Raw genomic sequence first — 9,631 nt, 5'->3', positions numbered from 1 at the left:
TAAGTTGCAAGTAATAACTTCCATGACTGTTTTTAGCAATACATTAGTTTTTTAACATTTTTCTCATGATTAACATCTAAAATTCATCTTTACAACATTCTCTTTTAACCTCCAACTGTCTTCTATAGCAAAAATTAATATTTGACAACCAACTCGAGACACTCAAATTTCGAGGGTTTAAAAGTTAAATTCCAATAACTAGATTTGAAAATTTTCAAGAATTTCAAGAAGCCAACCAACCAATACTAAATCTGAGACTAAATTTATCTTTCAACAAGGAAGGTGAAAACCAATCCCAAAGTAAATTGAGGCAAATTGGTTTAGAGACTTACTAGTCAAGTTTTACAATAAGAGATACTTGGATTAGTAAAGGACATCAAAGGACCTCAAATGTATTCCTTCCGTTTGAAATGTAAAATAAAGAAATACCGCAAGAGCACCACTTTTGAGGCCATCAAGATGTCCAATGTCCAATATTTTAAAGTGATAAAAGTTGCAACCATTATAAACACACAGTATATTAAATCAAGTTGAATAGTTTCATTACAAATCAGCTTAAAAAGCAACCTCTAAATCAACTTGAAAAGCAACAATTAACTAGAAATATCAAGAATATCCAAAATCAGAGCCCAACAAGTGCATATGCACTGAAATAAAGGAAAAGGACCATCCACACACTCTTATTATAAGGAAGAGATCCATCAGATAGTAAATATATCCTAAATGCATTCCAACAGCACAATCAATAAGCTCGTATACATCTAGACCTTCCTTTCACCCAGCTTGGTCACTACAGTTCTGTCGAATTGCTCCATCAAAGAGCATCCTTGTTTGATCATCAAATAGTACATTGAACATCCATACCCTTGCACCCATCTGACCATTCAAAAGTATAACACACCCAAGACACTTTTACAACCAAGCAGGCAGCATCTGGCTTGCATGATGTTGCCACCTAAGGCATGACCAACCACTTGCATAAACCTAATCTAGGTTTCAGTAACCAAAACCCATACTTATTGTTGTTCACTTGATGTTTCCAAGCATCTACATCAGACAAAGAGTTGTTGCAAAAAATAATGTACCATTCCAGTCTCTCCACATCACCAAGTTTTCCTTCAAAAACAGCATCCACTACTTGGCACTACATTTCTTGCAGAGAATTTTGCAGCGTAATGTAAGCTATGGTCATCAGATGGACCTGATGCAAGAGGCTCAACTCATCCTACACAATTATATTAACACACCAACCAAATGCTTCCTTCTGGACACACCAGATATACAGCCCAACTCCAGCATTCAGAACATCAGGATTTTCATGAGACCAGCTTGCACAAGTAATACCCAACAGTCGTAACAATCTATATCAAAGTAACTTGCATCCCCACTGACCTGTGCAAACATAAAGACGCCACATCTACACAACAAATAATAATTGCCACTTATTAGGTATATTATCATCTCCCTTACTAGGGGCACAATCATACACCATTCACCATGGTAAGGAAAGAGCATAGATGTTCTCGGTGTTCAACTTGCTCTTATTAGAACCTGTTCTCTTCAAAATTTGCCGACATTCATTTTTCGCAATAACAATGGTTGGCAAGAAAAAATTCCTGCCCCTCATCATGGCAAATAAAATGCAACAAATATGTTTAGTCAAGAATGCACTTGCTAGACCAGGTTCTTGCAAAATCTGTAGCGATTTCCAGAAAAAACTAATGTCCATGTGAAACTCCCAGCCATTCTTCAAAGATGAAGCAATCAAGACTTCCCTCCAAGTTAAAACAGCCCTCCCAAACAGAGATAAATACTGCAGCAAGAATTTAGTCACAGTTGAAACACCAACGCTCTCAAAGAACACCCTGGAATACACTTTGTTCTGTAGAAAGTGCACTAACCAACCATCATAGGTAGCCAGAGAAGGACTGATGAAAACCAACTGAAAAAACAGCAGCGACATACAACAGAAAGGAAGGGAAGAGCCCTTAGTGCACCCAAGTATAGCCACCATCACTCTGAGCTTGCTTGTTTCCCCATAGAACACAAAGGTAGGGAAGAGTCTCAGTGCAGCCTTGAATAGCCATCACCACCATAGAAATATCACAATGCGTTCTGAGAACGCTTGTTTCCAGACCTTGACTTTATCTTTGCCACATACAAGCTTGACCTCAAAGAACATGCATACATGATCAAATGTTTGCTTATGGCTGAAGCTTCAATTCAGGCCTTGCCTCAATAATTGAATATCCTGCTTGATCAAGATGCAATGGGAAGAACATTTGGAGCACGTCTATGATTTCGGCATTCATTAGCCTGCAAGGGGTCAAACATCTAGGACTCAGTCATGCAATACTTTGCATGTAAAATGATCCATTACTAGTCCTCAGGTGTTTCTCATAGACAGTGCTTCCCTCATCAACTACATTGACAGCATCTATGCTGAAACCTCGACAGTAATATTAAGTCCATAGTCCATCTAGCTCATCTCAATGAACTTAAAGCATCATGTACAGAATCAAATATTGCATACATATTCAATGCTGAGACTTCAACAGTGATAATACATTTGGCTCATGTCAAGGTACTTCAGGCATCATTCAAAACCAAATACTGTGTATATATATATATATATATATATATATATATATATATTACCCTTGCCATATCCTCAAAAAGTTCAAGACTAGCAAACAAAATCACTCTTATTCATAGAAGTAGATGAAAACTATTTGCAAGCAACCATATTAGACGAGGGGGTATTCCAATCAACAAAACTGTGACTTCAAGCATGCCATGTTGAGTCAACCTTCAACATCAGCATCCACTCCTTACAATTTGCAGCATCTATGTGAGATAAGTCATTAGAGCTTGTTGCAGAAGCCTCAGATCATTCCCTGAAGAGTATAAACTGCTTACTCATAGACAACTAAACAAGATTTCGACTGTTCCCCTCTGCAGAAATTATCCGCTATACAGAACTTGTCCACAATATATATGCACACAATATTACATGTCTGATGTGCAGATTACCAGGGGTAGGATCATTCGTCATTCAAGGCAAGAAAAACTTCCACCATGACAATAAATTAATAGGTGGCTCTTGGAGGAATGCTGGAACTTTGACAGCCACTAAACTATAGAAATGCTCAGGATGCTCTTGTTGAAATATTAGCTCCATCAGTGCTATCTACAATTCATCAATCATCATGGCATTAAAATGATAGATGTTCTTGTGGAAAATGCTCTTCCTGTAATAACTGCTTAGAAAATTTGCGACCACCTCAGATTGAAATCGCATTAAGATATTAAATACAACAGCAGCATCAAGATGTTCCTCTCTACTGAGACACCAAAACAATGTGTGTACTGAGCTCCACAGTGGCAGACCAAAAATCAGCTTGAAAGAATAATGGCTAGCTTGAAAAAATGATCATGAAAGCCAAACCAGAATCCATCATATATACATGAAGCAAAGGGAGGTCTGCACAGCTTCCTAAAGTGGCGGAAGAGATCCATTAACATCACAAGTATATTCCAAATGCACTCCTACCCCTCAAGCTTACATACATGCACTGTGCAGACCTTGACCCATATATTTTCACCTGATTTCTCTCTCAGAAGAACATGCTGCCTGACCAAGGTGCTGAGGGAGAAAAGTTGGGGGTTCATTACGATTTTGGCTGGGGTTGATTTCTCAGTCTGAACAACCTCCCTGCTCAATCTGAAATGCCAAGAAAGAAGAGTTGGAGTTCATTCTTGTTTTCCTATTTGCATTACAATGCAAGGAGGGAAAACCAATCTCAAAACAGAATGTGTGTGTGTGTGTGTGTGTGTGTGAGAGAGAGAGAATTTCTCTACTCACTGACCTATAGAAAAGTATATCAAAGTGACCTTGTTGAGTCAAGCCTGTCCATGCCAAGTGCAATTTCAATAACCACATCCACTATTTACCCAAATTTCTTGGAGAGAATTTAGCACCATGCATGAGGTTGTTGCAAGAGCCTCAAAACATTCTACTGTAGACAACCAAATGAGGTTTTCAATCCATCTCCCTAACCAGAGCATTAGAACCTTCACCAAGTTTTACCAACCTCTGCAAATCAAAATTAACAAATCAGAATAAAGTACAGAAATTTTCTATGATATATGAGCACAATACCATCAATTACCACTGTATTGTCCTCCATCACTGAGGGTAGAATCATCATCATTCACTATGGCAAAGTAACTTTAGGTACTCTTAGTGAAATTTTGATCTTAGTGGGAACATGTTCTTGGAAATTGGAACCCAAGATATCATGATGTTGCTGGAACCAAGACAACATGATGTTCTCGTTAAGAGTATGCTCTGACAAGACCATTGTGGTTGATGCATGCCATTCATCCATGGCAAGAAAAATGATGCATGCTCTTATTGGAGAACAGTCTTACTAAAATAATGAGTGCTGGGAAATTTTCCGACGACCTCACTGGAATGAATTTTGGGAAAATTTTGCAGCCACCTTGAAAGCGTAAATATTTGCATAAGAACATCAAAAACAACAGCAATCCATTAGAAGGATGAATACTACATCATCAAGACATTCTCACCAAAATCCAACTCCCTGAATAATATCTCATGGTCATGCAAAGCTAAAGTAGAATCCATCCAAGAAACACGTGCATAGAGGAAGTGAAGGGACACTCACCATAAGAGCAGCAGAAAAGATCCACCAACACCATAAGTATTTTCCAAATGCCCTCCATCCCCTCTTACAGTATCAATAAGCTTGCGTACATGTGGGCTTTTGATACAACCATTATTTCATGCAGTTGCACTTGATTTCTCCATTAGAACAACATCCCTCCCTTCACCAGGATGCCAAGGTTAAAAAGTCTGGGAATCTATGCATATTTTCTTGCCTCGTACAAATTGCACTTGATTTCTGGGAAGGCTACCTCTCCACAGCCTCCAAAAGCTACGGGAGATTGATAATCACCTTCTTGATCGGATTAGGGTATCCATATCAATCAGCTTGACAGAATCTAGCTATGACTCAGCTGTATGCCCATAGTCTCTGTATGAAGAACTCCTGTTTTATCAGGATGCCAGCGATAAAATTTGGATATCCCTTTGGATTCCTGAACTTGGATTTGAGACCAAGAAGAAAGCATTTTAAGACTTCAATCATGCAAGATACTCTGGAAGTTAAAAAGGTGAAGTTGGTTCTTTCCATCAATCTCCCTCGGACCTGCCTCCACTCTTCTTTAGGTGTTAGTAGAGATTAGGGTGATGACCAATCTCATGTTATACCTATCTCGATGCACAAAATTCTCATAGCTTAGACTTGCTCGAGCTGCCTGAACCTTTACTGACGGGCTGTGTGGAGGAAAGTACCTTGAAACCTCCTAGAGCAGTAATGCAGATCCATCAGCATGATTAAGAAATCACAAAGCATATACTAAATGATAGCCCTGTTTTTACAGGGGCAGAAGATTCAAGAGTCCATTCCTATTTTCTCCTTCGATTCAAATGCAAGAAATCTAGATTTGAAAGCAAGAAGGAAGTATTTAAAGACTTCACACAGGTAAGATACTTTGCAAGTTAAAAAGGTGAAGTTTGTTCTTTCCATTCATCAATCCCCGAGATCTCCAAATGCAGCCACCTAGACTTCCTTGAACCAGCCTTCTCACTTCTTTAGGTGTTAGTAGAGATTAGGGTGATGACAATACATATGATCTCATTATTATACATATCTGTTCTTTCCATTCATCAATCCCCGAGATCTCCAAATGCAGCCGCCTAGACCTCCTTGAACCTGCCTCCACACTTCTTTAGGTGTTAGTAGAGATTAGGGTGATGACAATACATATCATCTCATTATTATACATATCTCAGTCCAGAGAATTCTCATAGCTTAGACTTGCTTGGGGCTGTGCAGAGGGCAGTACCAGGGACACAGCTTCCTAGAACAGTAATAGAGATGCATCACCATGATAAATCACCAATGCAACCCAGCCCTCTCTTACAGTGTCAATGAGCTTGCATACACCACAACCTTTGCCTCAGCTCTTGCCTCATGCACACAATAAAAAATAGCCCTGTTTACAAGAGCAGAAGATTTAGGAGTCCATTCCTAATTATTGCTTGGATTCAAAGTGCAGGAAATCTGGATTCGAAAGCAAAGAGGAGGCACTTTAAGACTCCAATCGTGTAAGATGTTTCGCAAAATTCCTCAATCCCGAAGGTCTTCAAATGCAGGCGCTTAGTTCCTTAGGTGTTAGAAGAGATTAGGATGATGACAATAAATCTCATGTCACTGTTATACCTATCTCAATCTGCAAAATTCTCATAGCTGAAGACTTGCTTGACCCTCCATGCACCTTTACTGACAGGCTGTGCGGAAGAAAGTATCTTGGGCACAGCCTCTTAGAGCACCAAAGATCCATCAGCACGATTAACGAATCACAAATACATTCCAGAAGAAATCAATGGCATAATGTATCCCTCTTACAGAGTCAACAAGCCTCCATACATCAGACCTTTGCCTCAGTTCTTGCCTTGCCCACACAAAGAACAGCCCTGGTTACAGGAGCAGAAGATTTAGGAGCCCATTTCTGATTCCTAGTTGGATCCAAGTGCAAGAAATCTAGATCTGAAAGCAAGAAGGAAGCATTTTGAGACTTTAATCATGCAAGATACTTCGCAAGCTAAAAAGGGTGAAGCTGATTCTTTCCATTCCTCAATTCACAAGGTCAGGCATCTAGACTTCCTCAAACCTGCCTCTGCACTTCTTTAGGAGTCAATAAAGATTAGGGCAATGGCTATAATCTCATCTCATTGTTAGATATATTCAAATACTTATCTCAATCCACAAAATTCTCATAGCTTTGATTTGCTAGACCCTGCTTGCACCTTTACAGAGAAGTTCGGAAAAGGGAAGTACCCTTGGCACAGACTCCTAGAGCATCAGCAGTATTAAGAGATTGCAAATACGTTCCAAAAGAAATCACAAATACCTGCCAGCCATCTCACAGTGTCAATGGGTTTGCATACGTCCAGACCTTTGCCTGAGCTTTTGCCTCACACACAGAGTGAAGAATAGCCCTGTTTACAAGGGCAGAAGATTCAGGAGTGCATTCCTAATTTCTGCTTGGATCCAAGAAAGGCAAGTGAGGCTGTTGATATCCTTGGATCCATATGCAAGCAAGGCAAGTGAGGGCTGTCGATATCCTTTTTCCTTTGATATTCACAGTACAAATTGGAAACTCTCACAACTTTTCACTGACATGATTTTCCAATTTCAGGAGTCAGAATGTACCGGCAGGGTCAGAAAGGAAGTATGGCTCTCGTAACGGAGATGCTATCATATGGAACAAAATGAGAATCTTTTACACAAGACTTGTCAGTATTGAAGAACTCTCTGAGAAGTTGTGATGCTGAAAAGATCAAGCACATTTGATAGACTGACTAGTTGCAAAAGTTTCTATTCGTGCTCCCTTCTTATCTTCTCCACTGATGGAAAGTGCTTGTAGCATAATGTGGATGGGTTTGACAGGTTTTCTGGACGGTGAAATTGCGCTCGTAGCATAATGAGAGCAGATTTGAGGATGCACAAATATGTCTTCTGAACAGTAAAGTGTAATTGAACAGTGAAAGACTGACAATTGCATTCCATTGCCACCAAAAGTTGACGCCTAATTAACTGCCAAGCACACCAGATGAATAGACTAACTTTCAGCTACGCTCAAATATGCATAAACACCAAGTTTAATAGTGATTAAAACCTCACTGTGCTTTCTAGCCAGAATTATGCATCACGATGATAGAATGGACTCGTGATGTACAGTCCCGTTCAAGTGCAAACGCAACGGTCTGAGAAGCTGTGGTTCAATTAACTGCAAAAACACCGAATTTAGACAACCAAACTGCAATATGACTTCAAATAATGGAACTTGAATCTTGATTGCGACAAGATTATATTGCAGACACATCTCCTCTGGTCTTTTGTCTCGCAGAATGTTTGTACCAAAATAACAAGATCTAACGTTTTTTCTTATCAACGGCTTTCACGTATTACTCCACGATCCCCTGATTGAAAAGAATAATAATAACTATCCGCGTTAGTATTACTGTTACTGTTAGTGTCCCACGGCCCACAAGCGTTGCTTCTCGAGTGTTCTCAGGCGGCTTACCATGACAAGAATTTCAGAACCAGAAACGTAAAAGCAGACGCACAGAAGCAGGCACGGCACCACGAGGGGGATTAAAAACAAAGAAATCCCCCTCGACACAGAAAACGTATTTTCTTCTTTTATTGCCGGGAGATCCACCCCGTGAGCGCACCCCTAGGGGAAAGATCTGACTGCTCTTACCTTACGTTACTGGTGATACATAGATACATCGGGCAAACCTGGTGTAGTAGTAACACAAAACTTCCATCGCCAAGGGTCTGCTGTTATACAGAGGCGCACGGCAAATCAAACCGATATCCTCAACGCGATTATGTCGTCAGCATCGCAGAAGGTTTTGCAAAGCCAATCGTCGTCGCTGCTTCCAGCTAGCCTCCATCCCTCGCCCTTGCTCTTGCGCGCGCGCGCGCGCGCGTATATGAGAACAGGGATTTGTCTTGCTCCACGTCCAATGATATATATAGGGTGTTCTGGTTCGAGAGAGTCGGTGCTTTTCGTTTCAAGTCGGTCGACCGTCGATCTATCAGTAAGTTAGCTTTTTTTTTCATACTCCTCCTTTAGTGATGTGGCAGGGGCGTCTCGGTTTGCCTTGACAAGCTGACAGAAAACAAGAATGGTTAAACTCTTACCCCTTTTATTTAGTCCTATGGTAGCTATCTTCATTAACCCTTATTTCCTTGTAGGTCATTTCCCAATACATTCACTCCTATTCTAGTAACCTTATTTCCTTTTACCCTACACTATCAATGTAGGGTGCTTTAAGGCCTAAGACATAATACTAAAATATGTAGACTACCTTTACTAAAGTCATTCTTAATATAACAGAATCCTCATTAATACTATCCTAGTTACTAGTTAACCATCATGGTAACTCCATGATTCTCTTAACCATCTACCGATCTTTATCTCCCAAATGAATACTTTATGTCCCCTTTCTCTACTCCCTCTTTCTCACCCTATATCTCTCTCCATTCACTAACTTTTCTACCCAAACTCTCTATTCCAACTACTAACTCCCTCATAACTACCCCTCTCTTCTCTATCCCAACTACCATCTCACTTCAACACTCTCTGTCACCCCCACTATTGTGACATACTTGAGGCTAGGGGAGGCATGATAGTAGTTGCTCATACACCTCTCCACGAATAACACCTTATATACCTAAATTGGATACATAGATTTAGCTAGCCAAGGAGTCTCCAAGTCTACCTTGCAGTGACACAACATCAAGGCCTTGACTCAAAGGATCAACCTGAGGGTTACTGGACTACAAAGGTCTCCTAAACAATAGTCTGATACCCACCTAAGAAGGGTGCTTTGTAACCAATCAAAGGTGAGAGTGGGCTAATACTACACTTGGTTCAAAGAGAGTGAAGCTATCTTTGGGACGTCCATGGCCATTAGGACCTATACTCAACTCCACTCCAATCCCCTAAAATGGTGTTAAATCGATTA

General features: G+C 40.2%; 1 long non-coding RNA gene across 10 annotated transcripts; it reads right to left on the bottom strand.

Moving 5' to 3' along the window:
• Positions 1-1,418: 1,418 nt before the first annotated feature.
• LOC148020766 (uncharacterized) lies at positions 1,419-8,693 on the bottom strand. 10 transcript variants are annotated; one of them, XR_015694620.1, is made up of 5 exons: positions 4,173-8,691; positions 3,870-4,096; positions 3,606-3,724; positions 3,034-3,190; positions 1,419-2,316 (listed from the first exon to the last, which is right to left on the bottom strand). It is a non-coding gene; the product is annotated as an uncharacterized LOC148020766 (long non-coding RNA). The 10 variants fall into 10 exon arrangements; XR_015694621.1 differs by lacking the exons at positions 1,419-2,316; positions 3,034-3,190 and having other exon boundaries at positions 3,418-3,724; positions 4,173-4,310; positions 4,435-4,505; positions 4,692-8,690; XR_015694625.1 differs by lacking the exon at positions 3,034-3,190 and having other exon boundaries at positions 4,173-8,689.
• Positions 8,694-9,631: the final 938 nt, after the last annotated feature.

The sequence above is a fragment of the Lygodium microphyllum genome, chromosome 18 (genome assembly GCF_053477565.2).
Source record: "Lygodium microphyllum isolate KBCC chromosome 18, Lygodium_microphyllum_v1.1.10, whole genome shotgun sequence".
Lineage (NCBI taxonomy): Eukaryota > Viridiplantae > Streptophyta > Polypodiopsida > Schizaeales > Lygodiaceae > Lygodium > Lygodium microphyllum.
This window is presented reverse-complemented; position numbering and strand designations above follow the sequence as displayed.